This window comes from Acomys russatus, chromosome 20 (genome assembly GCF_903995435.1).
Source record: "Acomys russatus chromosome 20, mAcoRus1.1, whole genome shotgun sequence".
Lineage (NCBI taxonomy): Eukaryota > Metazoa > Chordata > Mammalia > Rodentia > Muridae > Acomys > Acomys russatus.
This window is the reverse complement of record NC_067156.1, coordinates 29,653,598-29,671,537: the sequence shown is the minus strand read 5'-3', so window position 1 is coordinate 29,671,537 and position 17,940 is coordinate 29,653,598.

Here is a 17,940-nt window from a genome sequence, read left to right as displayed (position 1 = left end):
ATGCAAAACAGACAAGATAATTATATTGACTACTTGTGCACATTGATTCAGTGTTTTTAAACAGTCATAGATCTACGGTCAAATATATTTAATATATAAATAAATGTAAATGGTATAACTAATCTATTAAAAAGTCTTAGTTAACAAAACTAAATCCAACACTACACTGAGAGCTACATTTGAGGGGGGGAGTGGACGGTGAATCTCAGTGGTCCTGCACTTGCCTGGCACTCTTGAAGTCCTTTGTTCAATTTTCTGGAAACATCTCTTAAGTGTCAAAGATGAGATAAATATTGGAATGATGGTTTTAACCAAAATTCACATTTTCAATTGCTCAAAGAAAGTTATTTATAAACAGGACAGTCACACATTGACAGAAAGTACATTACATACATCTAATTCCTATATAATAAAAGGATTACTACAAACTTGCTACAAAAGAAAAACCACCAAAAATGAGCAAAAGTTTGAATAGACTCTCATAAGAGAAAACACTGGAATGGCAAATACATATATCAAAATGTAGTTGGCCTCATTAAATATTAAATTTATAAACTTATAAATATTAAAATCATAACACTAAATGTTTTCATAATTATTACATATATGTAATTAAAATTTTGATGCCACTTTTAATGCATGCATAAACATATCTTTATTCATATCTCTTAATGACCTAATATTCTTAGTAAAGCCGATTCATAATTACAACTACTTTCTTCCTTAATACTGTCATTTAGTGCCTTCTGTGAATGACTCTAATGAACTTTTAATATCAGCAGCCTTCACATCATCAGATGTAAATCCTGAAGTGTATTCAACTTTTGAGTTTTGGTTGGCCATTAAATTAATAAATGTACTGTTTTCTATTTAAAAAAAAATTCGACACCATTAAACCTCAGGCAAGATGTTGGTCTACTGGCCCTCCCTTGGGTTGCTTGCGGGAGTATGAAGTGACAGAACTTCAGTGGGAAGTGCTGGCTTTTCACAGTCGAGTCTGCACCACGATCCAGTCATTCCACCCTTGAGTATTTATTTCACATAAGTGAGAAATATTCCTCTCACAACAACCTGTAAATGAGTGCTTTGGAAAGCCTAGCCCCCTTCATTCCGCAGCACAACAAAGGTGAAACTGAGTTCCATCCATGTAATAAAACACTAGTCAACAATATGTATAGATACGTATTAAGCTTGAATGTCATAACAAATATATTGCTCAAAAGAGCCCCGATACAGAGGAACTCATGCTGTGTAATTGTGTTTGTGAAGTCGGGCAGAAATGAATGTGTGAAATAAAAGAGAATGATTGCTGGCTGTGGAGCTGGCTCGGTGGGCAAGCTCTCCCACTGAGCGAGCAGGAGACGCTGAGTGTGAATTTCTGGCACCCACGTAAAAAGCCCAGTATGGTTTCCTAACCCCAGCACTGTGAGGACTGGAAAAAGGAGGGATAAGGTAAAGAATGATAGAACAGGACATAGGATATCTTCCTCTGGCTTCTACAGGCACATGGGCACACACACACACACACACACACACACACACACACACACACACACACACACACACATTTACCTTGAAGGATAATTGCGCTGGAGAGCTTTCTGGCAGTACTGTGAATGTCCTGCACCTTGACCCTTGACCAATGTTGGATAATCAGGAGAGCTCGTTGGTCAGGATCCATCATACTTGTTATTGAAGCTCTGTGGGTTTTGCTCTATCAAGCTTCACCCTGGTTGCACAAAAAGAACAAATATGAAAGAATGGCTGGACAATGGTTTGAAATAGAAGACCATCCAAGGGCAGTTTCAACTATTTCAAAAATAAGATTAAGGCCTTTGTAATTAAAACAGTTTGCTATTGGCACAGAAATAGCTCAGAACACTTGGAACAGCCATATAATCTAGAATTAGAAGCAATTTCTTATGCAAATGTGGTACCCAATAAAGGCAACATCTCAAAATTGGTTAGAAAAAAGAACTGGATTTTTTTTTTTTTTTTCTGGTTTTCAGGATGACTGTGTGGCCATTTGGAAATAAAGTGCAAATATATTTTGTCTAGTTCTTTTTATGCCTGTTTTGTGGTTCCACAAGATCATGTTCATATTCTGCTTGTACTAGGACACGTAGCTTTAGCAAGCCTCCACTTCCTCATCCGTGACGTAGACTTATGAATGACGCCTAGCACAGTGTGGTTTGATAGAAATCAAAGTCACAGCTACTGTTTTCAGTAGCAGTGCAGCTGAATTTCTTACGTGCACTAGGACAATTATTTTTGCTGACAATTGTCAGCCTGGCTCCCCTTCCATAGTAAACGTGTAACCAGGTTTTATTGTTTTCAAATTAGACTAAAAGATTCTCATTTTTGATTGTGACAATTAAGCGTCGCCTTCTCCTCCTCATGTTTTTGCCTCCTCTTCTCCTCTTTTCTTCTCCTTTTCCTCCTCCCCATCTCTTCTTCTCTTTCCCATGCCCTCTTGGTGTAGAGTTTAAACCGAAGTACTCCAAGCACTTTGTATCGCTGTGCTATGCTATTATTCCCCCAGCCCAATGGTATTTTGTTTGTGTGTTTCCCTTTAAATGCTTATAGGGTGATGCTTTAAAAAAAATGCCCAGTGCTGCAGCATTTTTGTGTTGCTTCTGTTCTCTTCAGTGTGAACAGAAGTCCTTTCAGTGTGAAACCTCATATACTTTTATTGCAAGCCGCAAGGAGCGATCCTCAAGGAGCATTTTGATAGGTGCTGTGTTTGGAAGGGCCTCAGGTTTTCTACTCAGCATTAGTGCTAACTGAGGGAAGAATACTATTAAGATGATCAAAGCTGATCACTTTAATTTATGACATCTACTGTGTTTTTCCACCTCTGTCACCTTCTCTCAGATCTGGTGACAATGTAGAAAAAAGACAGAGCTACAGCTGCCGCCACCAGCATCAGTAGCTGATTGTCACTAAATGAGAATCTACAATAAGGGGAAGGGGCTCTACTTGGTGTCATAAAACCATTAAGGCCTGAAAACAGATTGCTAACATTCAACGTTATGCTCATGGTAGATCTCCAAGGTTGAGCTACTTTTAAAAATCGTGCTTAAAGATAATGTCATTCATTTTAATGTTTTCTCTTTGAGCGGCATGTGTCATTTTCTAGAATTTGAAATGCATCCAGATAAAACTGAGTTTATTTTTAAAATGTTTTATTGTTCATCACCAATGTTTTGATTATACATTTCGGTATTTAAGATTGCATTTATGGCTAAGAAGGAATGCAGTTTATTTATTCACTGGATAAACACTTATTGAACATCTAGCTGGGTTTGCTAAACTTAGTCACAGGGAATACAGATGTGTGATATAAAATTGTTTTGGAGAAAAAGAATCAGGATAAAAGTATTCTGAATTATCACTGAGAAGATGGAGGCTGAAAGGCAGGTATCATGTGCAAACTTCTCATAACCACACACTAAGATAGATTTAAAAAGGACTGGACATTGAAAATTCAAAGGGAAAAAGCTGAATGCATTTCTATACTCCTCTTTAATCTTAAAATGGTGAAAGTTATTAATATCACTAAAATCCAAAGTTAAACCAAGTCAAGGCATATGCATTTGATAATAGGTGGAAGAAAACAGACAAGTTGAGACTTGGAAGTGAAGCTTGTAATTACAGTTACTTGGGAAACTAAGGCAGGAGAATCAAGCATTCAGGAATGGTTGGGATACAGAGTGAGTTTAAATAAAACTTAGATAACTTTATTTTTACATTTATATTATTACACATGAATAAAATAAATTATATACAGCAGGAAGAGCCACGAGACAATCAGGAATTATATAAATGTTATATGTATTGTGATTTGGCTATGTGTATGTGGCAAACTTTAAGTAAACATCTTTCCTATCTTGTTAGGTCTAAATTTCTAAATGAAAATCAATATCATTCACATCTCATCTCTATTAACTTAAAACATCTATCTTGATCTAAAAGCATCTTAGCCCCTAACCAACTAAGCCTAATTGTAAGACTAAACTATCTTAATGAGACCCTGTATCAAAGTGAAAGTTGAGAAGCCTTGGATGCAGCTCAGTGGTAGAGAGCTTCCTTGGAAATGTAGGAGGCCTTACGTCCAGATGCCAGGGCAGTGCCTGCGTGTGTGCCTAACTAAAATAATATTTAAAAGAACAAACAAAAGCCAAACTATAGAAAACTTTGTGCAAAAAAATTTGAAACGCAACAGAAAGACTGAGGAATCCCTGTGGTTGACTTGTGCTTTACAACTTATTATAAGAAAAGTTAAGACTCTACTCAATATGAAGAAATTCTAAAAATACAGAAAAAAAGGCATATCAGCATAAGATGAGTGAAAGAAACTGTAAGAGATTTATATACAAAACTGTATGTGGCTATTATACGAAGAAGTTCTTTGATTTCCTTCATAAGACACATGCAAGTTACTACCCTGAGAGGAAACCGTGATTTCATCCCCAGAATAGGGGTTAAATACAAATATTGTACATGTTCAAATTGTCAAGGATGAAGAAAAGTAAGAAGCTTTGAATTTTTCTGGTAGGTATCAAAATAGAAATTGGCATTGTCTTAACAAAACACACACTGCCATTTGGAGAACAATCTTGCATTTGTTCATTCATTCATACATTATTCCATGTGTATGTGTGGGGTACACATGTGCCTTGGCTTACACATGGGAGTCAGAAAACAGCTTGCGGGAATTAGTTCTCTCTTTCCACCATGTGGGATCTGCAGATCAAACTGAAGTTGTCAAGCTTGGCAGCAAGTGCCTTTATCTGTTGAGCAATCTTTCTGGCAGCCTCATTTTTAGAAGTATCTTTCATTTTACTGGCAAAATATAAAAGCACCTATCAAAAGGGGTGCTTGTTATAGAAACAACAGAATCATCGAGAATGAGGACACTAGCTGAATCATACAATGGAAACTAAGCCACGAGGGATAAAATGCAATGGTAGGAGATAACTATGTAATCTCCTGGATATGTTGTTAGGCCAAAACATTAGATAGTATAGAGAAAAGCAAACAAAACATACTCCATTTATTTTCAAATTGATGGCAGAAAAACACAAATATATTCTACAGAACAAAGTAGGTGGGACATTATGAGAAAATATACTTTGAAAATACTTTGTGGTGAGGATTTGACTTAAGAATTATGTAAATATTTTTCTTAGTTACAAAATCAAATCAAAATTTAAAAACTCTCCAAAAAGTACATGTGTTAAATACACTAACTTAATACTCATATGCTGGCCAACATACCATAGGGAGAGGAGCTATTCCAAGAAAAAATGATATCTTGGCTATTCTCCGTGAGGTACACCCTCAGGGCAAACTGCAAAAAATAAAATAAGTTCCCTTCAGTAATCACAATGTTGATTGTCCTTCTGGTATTTTTGAGTTTGAACTGTGGATAAAGCAAATGCATAGTGATGAGACATTTTAATTCTATCATTCCTAGTGTTTGTTCTTACAGACAACTGGGATTTTTTTTTTTCTCTCTCTCAGAAAAGATATTTATGGCTGAGAACAGAATTCAGTGGTAGAGGAGCATTGGCCTTGCATATGTGAGCCCCTAAAGTCAAAATTACTGGCAAGAGGAAAGAGATGGAGGGGGAGGGGGAGTGGGAGGGAGGGGAGAGTGAGAATGAGAGGGACAGGGACAGCGAGAAGGACAGACTGATTCATCAGAGCAGAGAGCAGAGAGAAAGACTTGGAAGTAGGGTAAGCTTTAAACTCTCAAAGCCTGTTTCCAGTGACTTACCCCACCAAGAATATACAAAGGCTGAGTAACTCCCTCAGACAGAGTCCCTGACTATTCAAGTTTGTGAGCCTAGGGGGATCATTTCTCACTCAAGCCACCACCCTCACTCCACATACTGTTCATTGAAATACTGTGTCATGTCTCTGTCTGCAGGAAATTTGCTATAATTGACAACTATACTTCAGTGGTAAAATTTTGTTTTCCATTCATGGAAAATACTTGTAAATTCTAGTGAAGAAAAGCTTTAATTTAATCGAATCTTTTTGATATTTAAGCTATAGATGGAAAAAAAGTCTGGATTCTTTGTATTTTTAATGAAGACTGTAGGACAAAGATATCCAAAAGATGTAAACATTTTTATCTATTTTGATTTTTGCTAACATTCTTCCTCAAATCCCCCAGTAGTGATACAGATGGGGAAAACTGCAGCATACTGGGTTCTGGGAAGATGGCTGGCATTTTAATCTTGTGTCTTTTGTGTAGATTTACAAGAAAAATTTTGTAATTTCGTTTTATTATTAGAATTTGGTGCTTAGCAGCCACAGTTTACTGTTTGCCTGCATGTTAACAACTTAGACCATTGGAAGCCTGTGAGGCCGGATATTGAGGACAAAACTGAGGCACTCTGAGCATCCAATCCTGTACCCTGGCAACATGGAGCAGCAGCTTTGGTACTGAGGCATCCCAAGGAGGTTTCCAGAAGAAAAACTGTAAACCCCAGTTCTGTGTCTTGACAGCACGAGTTCAAATGCTTTGCAATTGTATGTGTCCCTGGCATGGCACCGGTTGTCCAGATAATAGCTGGCAATGTGCATCTTCCAATAGTAAAGCAGATTTTTGCTTTTTTTTTGTTTTTATTTCTAAAATGGAAGAAACCTATTCGATGAGCAGGATACAGGAGCAGAAAATAGACGAACAACTAAGGTTCTTAGATTAAGCTACAAGAAATCTTATTTTATCTTTACTTAAAATCTTACGCACTACACACCTGTGGCCATGTCTATGAAAGTTAGGCCACTGTAGCTGACAGTGCTCCCGCTAATAACTATAGATTAACAAACCCCCAATACCGGGCATGGAAGACTTTCCCTTTGCATGGGGTTGATCAAGGTAGTCCAAGTGACCTCCAAAACAACATAGGTTATGGTTGCTGCCCTTGGTTGTCTCTCTGAGGCAAAAGGTAAGTTCATATTGCTGAAGACACCACACACTTAGGATATAGGACTCAGATTCATTGAGCTGGATTTAACCTGAAGGCCTTATTTCTGTCATCTATTTCCCATGGTACAAGAAAATACTGTGCACACTTTGGGGGTGGTGTTGGCATTTAATAGCTATAATACCTGTGAATCACAATAATGAACAATAATGCAAGATATTCATATAGGTACAGTAAATGGCACTTATAGTGGTGGTAACCAAGCCATCTAGTTGGACTTAAAGCCATTTACCAGGCGGGAAACAATGCCTGGTACTACAAACCTCGCCATCTAACTAGTGCTAGTGAAGTCGTGGATTTTAAAAGAGAATCTAGTATTGGCACTTTTCTAGACCAGCATAATTCCAAGCTACATTCTAAACCCATAGCTATTGGCTTTACAGCAGATGGAGACTATCACAGAAAACCACAACTGGGCATAATTCAGGGATCAGTGGAGGATAGGGACCTAGGAGGGGCCAGAGGGAAGACAATGAAGGGAGAAAGTGATATAATTGTATTTTTAATTAAAATACAACAACAATAATAAATTATAAACATACGTACTCTCAAAGGAAATTTGGTAATGAAACTTTTGAACATATATATATATGTTCAAAATATATATTCTCCTTTGTTTTGCAACATTTTGCTTTGCAATACATCAAAGATGTTTCTACTTGAATGATTCACACGGAACAAAACAGACCAGGCTGCTGAGTGAAAAGCAAGTATTCCAGGACAAACAAGAGCCTGTAGTTGGGAGGAGCATAGTCTTAGCATCGAAGCCATGGCTCTCTGGCCTTCCCCCTCACTCACACACTCACCGGGAGCTCAGGTGTGTTGTCTCCTCTCCTATAATTAGGAAATGTTGTTTGACCATGAGATGTCTCTGCAAATCTGTCTGAAGGAAATCCATTTACCCAGGTGCTTTCACTTCCAGGTTAAAAGTTCCCCGAAGCAGAGATTCACTCTTGACTTACGGCAGCGTCAGGAAAATGTGGCATATAATGTGGGAATCGGAGACCACAGCAGAGATTCATGGCTGCATTCCCCCCAGCCCCATGAATCAAGACAAGTTTATTTTTAAGTAAACAAGTTACTTACATGAGTTACAAATGTATAGCTAATCACAAAATGACTTTAATATACTCTGTGGTATTTGTAACCATGACAGGCTGTAGCAGCTACCCAATAAAAGGCTGAGTTAATGATGCTGAGATGGAGAACAAAGCCCTTAGTGCTGCGGGGTTGTCAGAGTGATATAATATTGCTCATAAGAGTCAGCGACAGAACTGCAGAAAGGCTTCCGTGACTGTGTGTACAGTGCGGATGCAGAACTCTCAGTTTTGAATAATTTAAAAACTCAAGTTATTTGGCCTTATCCCCTATAGGCAGCTATAGGGGGAGTCTGGCAGATGGACTCAGATTCAGTGGCTAGAATTATTTAAATGAATAGATTTGCAGACCCCCCCCACCAAGGAAGCTTTTTCATTATTATGCTAGAGTCAGTGCGTTTTATGCTGATGTTAATCATCATTGTTCGTGTAAATACTTTTCCAAAGCTGTTGGCAGAGGCATCTCGCTTCACCTGGCCTGCAGTCCTACCAGGAGGGGAGCTGTCACAGGTGTCATTCTCCAAAGACAAGATTCACACTTGAAGTTTAGAATGCAGAGCCAGGCAATGGTGGCCCACATCTTTAATCCCAGCATTTGGGAGGCAGAGGCCAGTAGGTCTTTGTGAGTTTGAGGCCAGCCTGGTCTACAGAGTGAGTTTCAGGACAGCCAAGGCTACACAGAGAAAGCCTGTCTCAAAAAACCAAAGCCAAAGCCAAACCCAAAATCAAACACCCCCTACCACCCCATCCCTGCAAAAAAAAAAAAAAAAAAAAAAGGAAAAGAAAAACCCAAGTGCGGATCAAAGCTGTGGAAGTTGGAAAGGAAGGTGAATGAGTGAGGAACAGAGTTGAATTTTGATCGTGAAGACTGCCAGATAATACGCAGTTCCAGAGAGAGTATCATACTTTAGAATTGTCAGCCATTAGGTATATATTTCCAGATTTTTATTCTGTCTCATCTGTAATGATAGGAAAATGGGCCACTGGAAGCTAAGGAAGGGTATGGCATTGGGCTAGCTAAGTCTCTGCAATTTACGGAGGTCTCTATGGGGCTAGCGGTTTATAACTTCTGGCTTTTTATGAAGGTTGTGTGTGTGGGGGGGTAGCCTTCCTGCTAGCTGAGCAAATGTTCTTATCTACTATGTATGACCCTGTTTTTTTCTCTTATAAAGACACTAGTCATTTAATTTTGAGCTGATTTCATTTAATATAATATTATCTCATTTCAACTTGATTTTATCTGTGAAAAACCCATTTCTGAATAAGTTCACATTAAAGATACCAGCAGTTAAGATTTGGAGCTAGCCTTTGAGAAACACAATTTAACCTCTATCATGTATTATATTTTAGAAAAGGGAAACCTTACCAATTTGGAAAATGTTTTTAAAAAAACCCATCCTTGATAAAGAGTTTGCAAGCAAATATGTAAAGAACTTTTAAAATTCAGCAAGGCAACTAACAGCCTAATTAAAAGTAGGCAAACAGCTGGATGAATATTTCACCGAAGAGGACAGAGACACCAAACAGTAATATGGAAAGACATTTAATATTATTTATCATGAGATAAATAGGAATTAAATCAATGAGACAGTACTACAGATATATCAAAGTGGTTAAAATTTTTCAATAACAGACATGTCGAAGGTGGGGAAGGCTGTAAGTCAGCAGGAACCCCATTATTTATTGCTTCTTAGACTGCAGAATGCTGTGGCCCTTTAGAAGACGATTGTTGGTTTCTTACAAAGCAGGGCAATGTTCTGCTACTTGATTCTCCTAAGTCATTTAAGTGGCTGATGCGAAGCCGAGTGCAAATGAAGAAGTCTGCGTGCAAGGCTGTGGAGATGACGCAGTGGAAGAAGTGCTCTCTATGAAAGCCTGAGGAACTGAGTTTGGTATCCCCCAGAACCTACATAAAAGGCTAGGTGTGGAGGTGAGAATGCGTAACAGATGGACTGAGGTGGAGCTGGCACAGAGAGCCAGCTGCCATGGACTTGCTGGCCAGCCAGTCCAGCTGAGACAGATAGTGGGCTTCAGGGTCATTGAGAGAGCCTACCCATGACACTAACTATCATGATGCTCTGCTCTGCTTGCAGACAGGAGCCTAGCATAACTGTCCTCTGAGAGGCTCCACCCAGCAACTGATGCAAACAGATGCAGAGACCCCAGTCAAACAATAGACCAAGCTCAGGGAGTTCTGTGCAAGAGTGGACACCACAAGAAGACCTACAGAGTCAACTAACCTGGGCCCACTGGGGCTCACAGAGACTGAATGACCAACCAAAGAGCATGCATGGGCTGGACCTAGCCCCCCTACACACATGTAGCAGATGTGCAGCTTGAGCATCATGTGGGCCTCCTAACAATTGGAGTAGGAGCTGTCTCTGATTCTGTTGCTTGCCTTTAAATCTTTCCCCTAGCTGGGCTGCCCTGCTTGGCCTTAGTGAGAGAGGATGCACTTAGTCTTGCTGAGGCTTGATGTGCCAAGGTAGACCTGAGTGGGGGACCTCCCCTTCTCTGAGGAGAAGGGGAAAGGATGATGGGGAGATGGGGATGTGATGGGAGGAGAGGAAGTAGGGGGGCTGTGACCAGTCTGTAAAGTGATTAAGTATATAAATGAATGAAAAAATAAACAACAAAACACGAAGAAGAGATACAGTGAAAGTTACATTACACTAATATCTGGCTCCTGTTGGGACATGCATGGGTAAGCAAAGCACATCTACATACATACATGCAGTCACATCACATCTGCACACACACATGCACACACACATTATATCTGCATACAAATAAACGCACATATATAAAATCTGTACATACATACAAACATACGTACATTACTTCTGCACACACATCTGTACTTATACACAAACACAGATATATACATTCTTTCTGCACACACACATACCCAAAGGTTTGCATGAAAATATTAGTAGCACCTTTACTAATAGTCACCCCAACAAACAGTCAATATTCCCTGAGCAAACACTGGTGTAACAGTACAATTGAATGTTATCTAGAAATAAAAAGGAACTAGTTGTCAGGGCATACAATGACAGATGTCAATCCTAAATGCATCAGGTGACGCTGAGGGATGCACATCAGTGTGGAATGCTACATATTTCATAATTCCAACTTTAGAATATCCTAGGAAAGACAAACCTATAGAGACTTTGGAAAATCCAGTGATTGGCTGATCTCTTAAAAAGGGGGATTCAGTTGGTGCAGCACAGGAGTATAAGAGTATGCAATACTCTATCATATACGGAGCTAGAAGAGCTGAATATTTCTCAGCATGAACATATGTCTAAGAAGATACAGATTTCCATTTGACCCTGGTGTATCACGTCCATGTGTCACGTTAGCACACTTCTCTCTCTAAATATGCACAATTATTATGCTTCACTTAACACTACAATAAGGCAACCTTTACTGACAGGGGTATGACAGCATAACAAGGCCACCAGCATGAGGAGATCCAACATATCAAAGCTGGGATGCTATGAGTGATGAGACATGGATAGCATGAAATGAATATCTGAGTTCATACAGAAATAAATACACAATTGGCTGTGCACAGAGAGCCTCCCTTGCGTTACTTCCAAATGCATCAAGTGTATGCTATTTATAGCAACTTCCTTCCATGCAGAACCTTGTAAAGAAAAGAGCAAACATTAACTTCCCAGTGCTGAAAATCAATACTGTCTTAGCTGGAGGATCAAGGTTAGAATCAGTATTTCTAAGTCTATAGGCACTATACCTCCATTGTATAATGTCACGAGCAGGCGTTGGCTCTGTGCTACAGCCCCCTCCCAAAAACCTACAGATCTAATCTGATTATGACATAAATGCTGATAAATCCTAAGTTAGAAATATCTGCAAATGGCTTCAAAAGCTAAGAGAAGCTTAGAGATTTTCACAGGTAAAAGAAAACAAGGAAGACATGGCTAAATGGGATGTGGTGGCCAGGATGGAATTTCAGAAGAGAAAGTGAATAAAGGTACAATGAAGGAAACACAGATAAAATATGTTTGGCTTATAATTATACATCAATATTAGTCCATGCAGTTATGAGAAAAATATTTTACTGATACAAGATATAGGTATTAGTAGAAATTAGATACAGGATATATGAGAATTCTTTTATAATCTTACGTTAAATATCTTTTAAAGTAAAGTATGTCCAAGCTTATTAAATATAGCACAGACATATTTGCAGAGAGGAAAGTTTAAATATTAAAAATGAAAGATCTGCATTAGAAAAAATATCTCACTCTCCCAGTTAATTTTCAGTTAGAAACCAGAACCCAGTGGCTTCAATCACTTAATGGCTGGTTGATGAAAAAATACCAGCCCTTCTTCAGAGAGGACCTGGGTGAGAGAGTGAACACACAGGCTGAGCTGATATGAGTTTGGGGTTTACTCTGCCTCAGTATGACTGAGAAGATCACACATCTGTCTTCTATTGTGCTTTAGTCTTGGTCTCATTATTTGTAAATTTGGGGCAGTAATTGCATCTATTTCATGGAGTTTCCTGTTCATCTGATGGAGTAATGTATAATGTATTGGTGTGATTCCTGTTGTTGGCCCAGAGTACTCTGCACCCTGTGGGGTATACACAGGGCATGAGTGTGAACATGGTGGTGCAGTGTGCGCTCCCCTGACACTCAGGGCCTGAGCTCTGTCCTCACGGTTTCTTATCACCGCTCGCTCAACTTTCTGATCTTTCACTGCCTCCTCTCATTTTGAGATAATACAAATGACATTCTTTTTTTCCCCCGAGTTCTTCCTGGGCTATGTTACCAGATGTGAGTCACTCTCTAAAGTGCCAGGCAAAAGAGGCCTTTATATTAACTCTTATAATCAGAGAGGTGTCACTGCAAAGGACCTCAAACTAAATAGCTAACAGGCTTTAAAGGGCCCCAGAGCCACTGGAAGTCCATTTTGAGATGTGTGCCCAGAGCTGGAGACTCAGCAGCCAAGAAATCCGCTGCTCGTTCTCCTGAATGCCTGCACATCACTGAGGGTATATGGAGTGGGTCCACTTTCAGAAATTTCTTGACACCTGCTTCACCTTGTCATGAACTCTCTTACCAGAGTTAGAAACGGTGACATTTAAAAGGCGAATTACTGCTGCCCCCTATTAACTGTGACCTTTGAACCTGGCAAAATCTTTAAGGAGGGAAATCTGAATGTTGGCAGCGTTCTTGACCTCTACACAGGTCTGATTTCCCAACGTGCTATGAAAAACTCAGGGTACTAATACCACTTTCATCTAATATGATTTTATTTGTAGTAAATTATGACATTGAGTTTGAATTCATTTTAATAATTTTTGAAAATTTCATACATGCTTACCATGGAATCTGATGATATTCACTCCACTCCTCCCCACTCCAGTTCCTCCCAGATCCACTGCCTACCTTCTGGACCCCTCCCAATTCATGACACTTTTTTTTCCTCCCTTCTTTGTTTTATAACACACAGTCCTACTTGTGCCACCCACATGCTCATGTTTGTGGAGGGCATTCCTTTTCTGTAGTTGGCTTACTAAGGGCCATATCCTGAAAGAAAACTGACTCTACCCAAGAAACCATCAGCAGTCAGCAGTGCTTTTGCTGGGGTTAGGGACTGGCGGGATTCTCCTTCCTTTACGCTGGAGTGGAGGCTGACTTGATCTTGGGCCTGTCCAGTGACGTCAGCGGTAGCGAGCTCATGCCTACTGTGGTTTTCTTACATCCATCCAGGATGCTCATTTTTCCCTGGTTCTCTCTGGCATCTTTCTCTTACTGTCTTTCTATCCCCTCTTCCATGATGGCCCTGAGCCTTAGGAGAAGGAGGTACCCAGATGTATTTTCTAAACATGGTGATCAATAAACACGGTATTGTGCTTCTGTATTTTCTACCTTTAACTCAGATAACGCACAGTTCAGAGCTCATTAGTCTGTTTGGAGAGCTTTGTGTTTAGGAAGCCTAGAGGGAAGTGTCCCTGTGCTTGGTGTTCCTGAGGCTCTCATAAAACTCCTTCCCACTCCTTCCCTAAGTGCTTTTTAACCTTCTAGGTCTTGGAGTCAGGCATCCTCCCCTCACTTCAGAGTTCACTCCCATTAAGCATCACCAGTGGTCCCTCTTCTAAGTAAAATGGGAGCCAACAGGCCCATTCTTGACTGACACTGTTTTCTTGTGACTACACTGTTCAGCCTTTGTTGTGTGGCTTTGATTGATGCACTTCGCTGTGCTGAGCACAGTTACGGCAAAATTTTTACCTAACTCCCTCATTAGTAATTCTCGTTATCCCTCAGTGTTCAAAGTATGTCCCTCCATATCTGGAGTGATTTACCCATCATTTCCTCTAGCACAGCTAGAAAAAAATACAATACAAAACAAAACAAAGAAAACCAGAGCCAAAAACAAACAAACAAACAAACACAAACAAACAAACAAACAGGAAGACTGGTCGGTCACCTACTTCCCTTTGCTTGTGCAGAATGTTTGGTATTCAAGATGGTGTAGTGGTATTTGTCATAGCATTTAGTATTTATTGAGTTCATAACATGTCTCATACAATGTACTCAATGCTTTTTAAGTGCTTCAGTCCTTGATACCAACAGCTATAAAAGGCATTTTTACTACTGTCATTTTAGAGATGAGCATCAGCGTGCTTATTTCCAAATTTGGACATTTGAAGAAATGGCAAGCCAAGCTTCAAAGCCTTAACCTTGGATCATTGTGTACTCCTACTCCTGACTTCCTGGTGTCTGGAAACACCAAGGTAGCCACTAGCTACACACACACACACACAGGCAGAGAGAGAGAGAGAGAGAGAGAGAGAGAGAGAGAGAGAGAGAGAGAGAGAGAGAGAGAGAGAGAGAGAGAGAGAGAGAGAGAGCGCAAATCACAAAAGAAGACTTTCATAATAATAGCTTACTGAATGCAGTGATGTTCTTTAGCTGAACATACATAATTAATTTTATTTCAAATCAATTTACCAGCTAAATAATGCAGCACCAGCTAATGGGCTCTTGGCTGGCTAAACGTTAAGAGATATATTGCCCCGTATACTCGCCCTAAAGAATGAAGATGAACAACTCGCCTGGTTACGTAACACCATTCAACAACATAAATAAAAGATTCCTCTTGTTTTGGCAATTGTTCTGTACTCTTCTACTCTTTCCTAAATCAGACTTCCGCTAATCTAACAGATGCCAGCAGTTTAAAAGCAGCTCAAAAACTCTTATTTATATCTGGTGCTCAGTTTTGAATAAAATGGGCCCGCAAACACAGAGGGAGATGGGGGAGTGCATAACTTAAAAATGGAATTTATTTCCAGACTTCTAAACACAGATTCCCAATAAATGTCCACTTAAAGAAGCGTTTCATTAAGCTAACTGCGGCCGAAAACAAGCTCCCTGGTGTTCTTTTGAGCATTTTATTTTCTAAAATGAATCATTACTTTTCAATGTTTTGGCTTGACAGTCTTTTCTCCCCAATTGTGTAATTTTGATTTGTCACTCAAATTGCTTGTATTTCAAGAGAACTGTTCTGAGACATTTCTGCTTTGGAACGAGGCTGCTAATATGGTGGCATGGGTTTGGAGAAGCCCCCAAACCACTAAGGTGCATTGCTTCGTCCTTTATAGAACTAGAGAGAGTCCTGGCTTCCTCATTCCAATTAAGGGTTAGCAGACCCTTAAGACTGATTCCGGGGGTGGCTGAAATGAACTTGTAATGAACAAGATGGATAGCTGTGGCCATAAGAGGAGGCGAGGGAAATGAAAGTCAGGCCACAGCGAAGCTCCCTTCCAGCTGTGATTTGCTAAGTAATCCAGATATTTTCAGGCCCATTCTTTCACACCACTTCCAAGTATAAATATGAACTTTACGAACAGAATACTGATGGAACAGGAAGGAAATTGAAGCGAGGTACCAGGGGGAGCACTTTTAACATATGAACACCACGTATGCAAATGATATTTGAGAACAGCTTTCTCAAAACTTTCTCCACCCAGGTTGTTGGGCTATCTGTGGTTAAACACTCAGTCAAAGAAAAGATCAATTCAGTTTATTTAAAAGGTGCTACTATGAAATAGATCTGCTAGTAAGCAAAGAAGATAGCTAGTCAAGGAGGGCATGTTTCATCTGATTGAGAGACACTCAGTGTGTAGTAGGCACATGTTTATGCTAGCTTCCCAAAATATCAGGTACAATAATGATGGCAACAAAAAGACTGTAGAGTCATCTTTACATTCTACCAGATGCTTGGTAGGGTGCTAAGCTAACACAAATAAGTTCGATCATTTCAATTTCAAGGCAGCCATAAAATCAATATCATTATTAACAACAGCAAGCGCTAACCTTTCCAGGTTTCTTACCATAGAGCGTACAAGGCACTAAGCACATTGCAGGGTTATAAGGGAGTGCTATAATTATGCCCAGTTTACAACTCTGATTAACTAAGGGGGTGGGCAATTTGTCCAAGTTTCAAGGGCAGAAAAGGTTGCAATTCATCCATTTAACTCCAAAGTCTGACCCTGCTGTGCATTCTCTTGTATCCTTCCTGTTGGAGATAGATTAATTGTGGTTCATGGAGAAGAGTGTCTCTATTACAGGTCCCAGAGATACTAAATCCTAGGCAGAGAAGTCAAGTCTGCATTCCTTGACTTGTTATCCAGGGCACCTAAGTCCAAGCATAGAATTAGCGATAACACAATGTAAAAATGATGCTTTGAGGAAAACAAAAGGCAATGATGACTATCTCAATGGCCAGAATTCCAAGAATACGGCCATGAACCATGTAACATTTCTTGCTCCCTGTCTTCTTCATCTTGGTATCCCTGGAAGTGATACACAAAATCACAGGATATGCCCTTGTAAAGATAAACACAGTATTGATACTTTTAAGTTACCTCTATCCACATCTGTCTTTTTTATTTCTAAATTAAAAAAAATTGTTTACGTGTATAAATGTTTTGCCTGCATATGTGTGGGGTGGTGGTGGTGGTGGTGGTGTGTGTGTGTGTGTGTGTGTGTATGTGTGTATACACTCAAGAGCATGCACATATGCTCATACAACAAGTTTGTGGCTACTATCTGTGGAGGGAAGAAGAGTGCACTGGATCTCCTAGAAGTAGAGTTACAGGTGGTTGTGAGCCACTATGTGAGTCCTTGGAATTAAACCTGTGTCCTTTGAAAAAGTAGCCACCAAGCCATCTCTTCAGCCTTAACAAGTGTCCTTGAAAACTAAACTTTCTATTACATTTGCTGTGGAGAGAAAGTAGAATGTATATTTTTGTATGTTTTAACAGTGCCATCATGACCTTTGTTTTGTTTTTGTTTGTTTGTTTGTTTTTTGTTTTCTAACACATCCTTCTTTTTAATAGTTCATTTTATTAAATATAAATCTTTCCTTAGTAGTTTTTAATATCACCACTAAAACCTTGATCATATTACTAAGGATAATAGTATGTTTTATGCATAAGACTCTTTTACTTAATTCCTACTGTGTCTATTTCTAATTATCAATCATTATCTGTATTTTATAAATTAAAAACCTAAAGATTAGAGAGGTTAAATGCCCTGTCTAACATAACCAGGTCAAATGGTTTAAAAAAATTAGTATCTTCTATTTAATGAAGGCTTGGGAGCATTTAGCCCAACATGGCATATTTCTAAGTTAGCTTTTGTTTCCACTCTATTCATGATGCAAGAGTTCAGACATTGCAGTTAAGTCCATTTTTCTCTAGGAGAATCCATAGCTCAGTTTTCTACTCAGGAGGGCAAGCACTTGATCTCTTAGAAGTGTGTGCAAGAATTCTGTGAAACATTCATGGGTCCCCAAGTCTG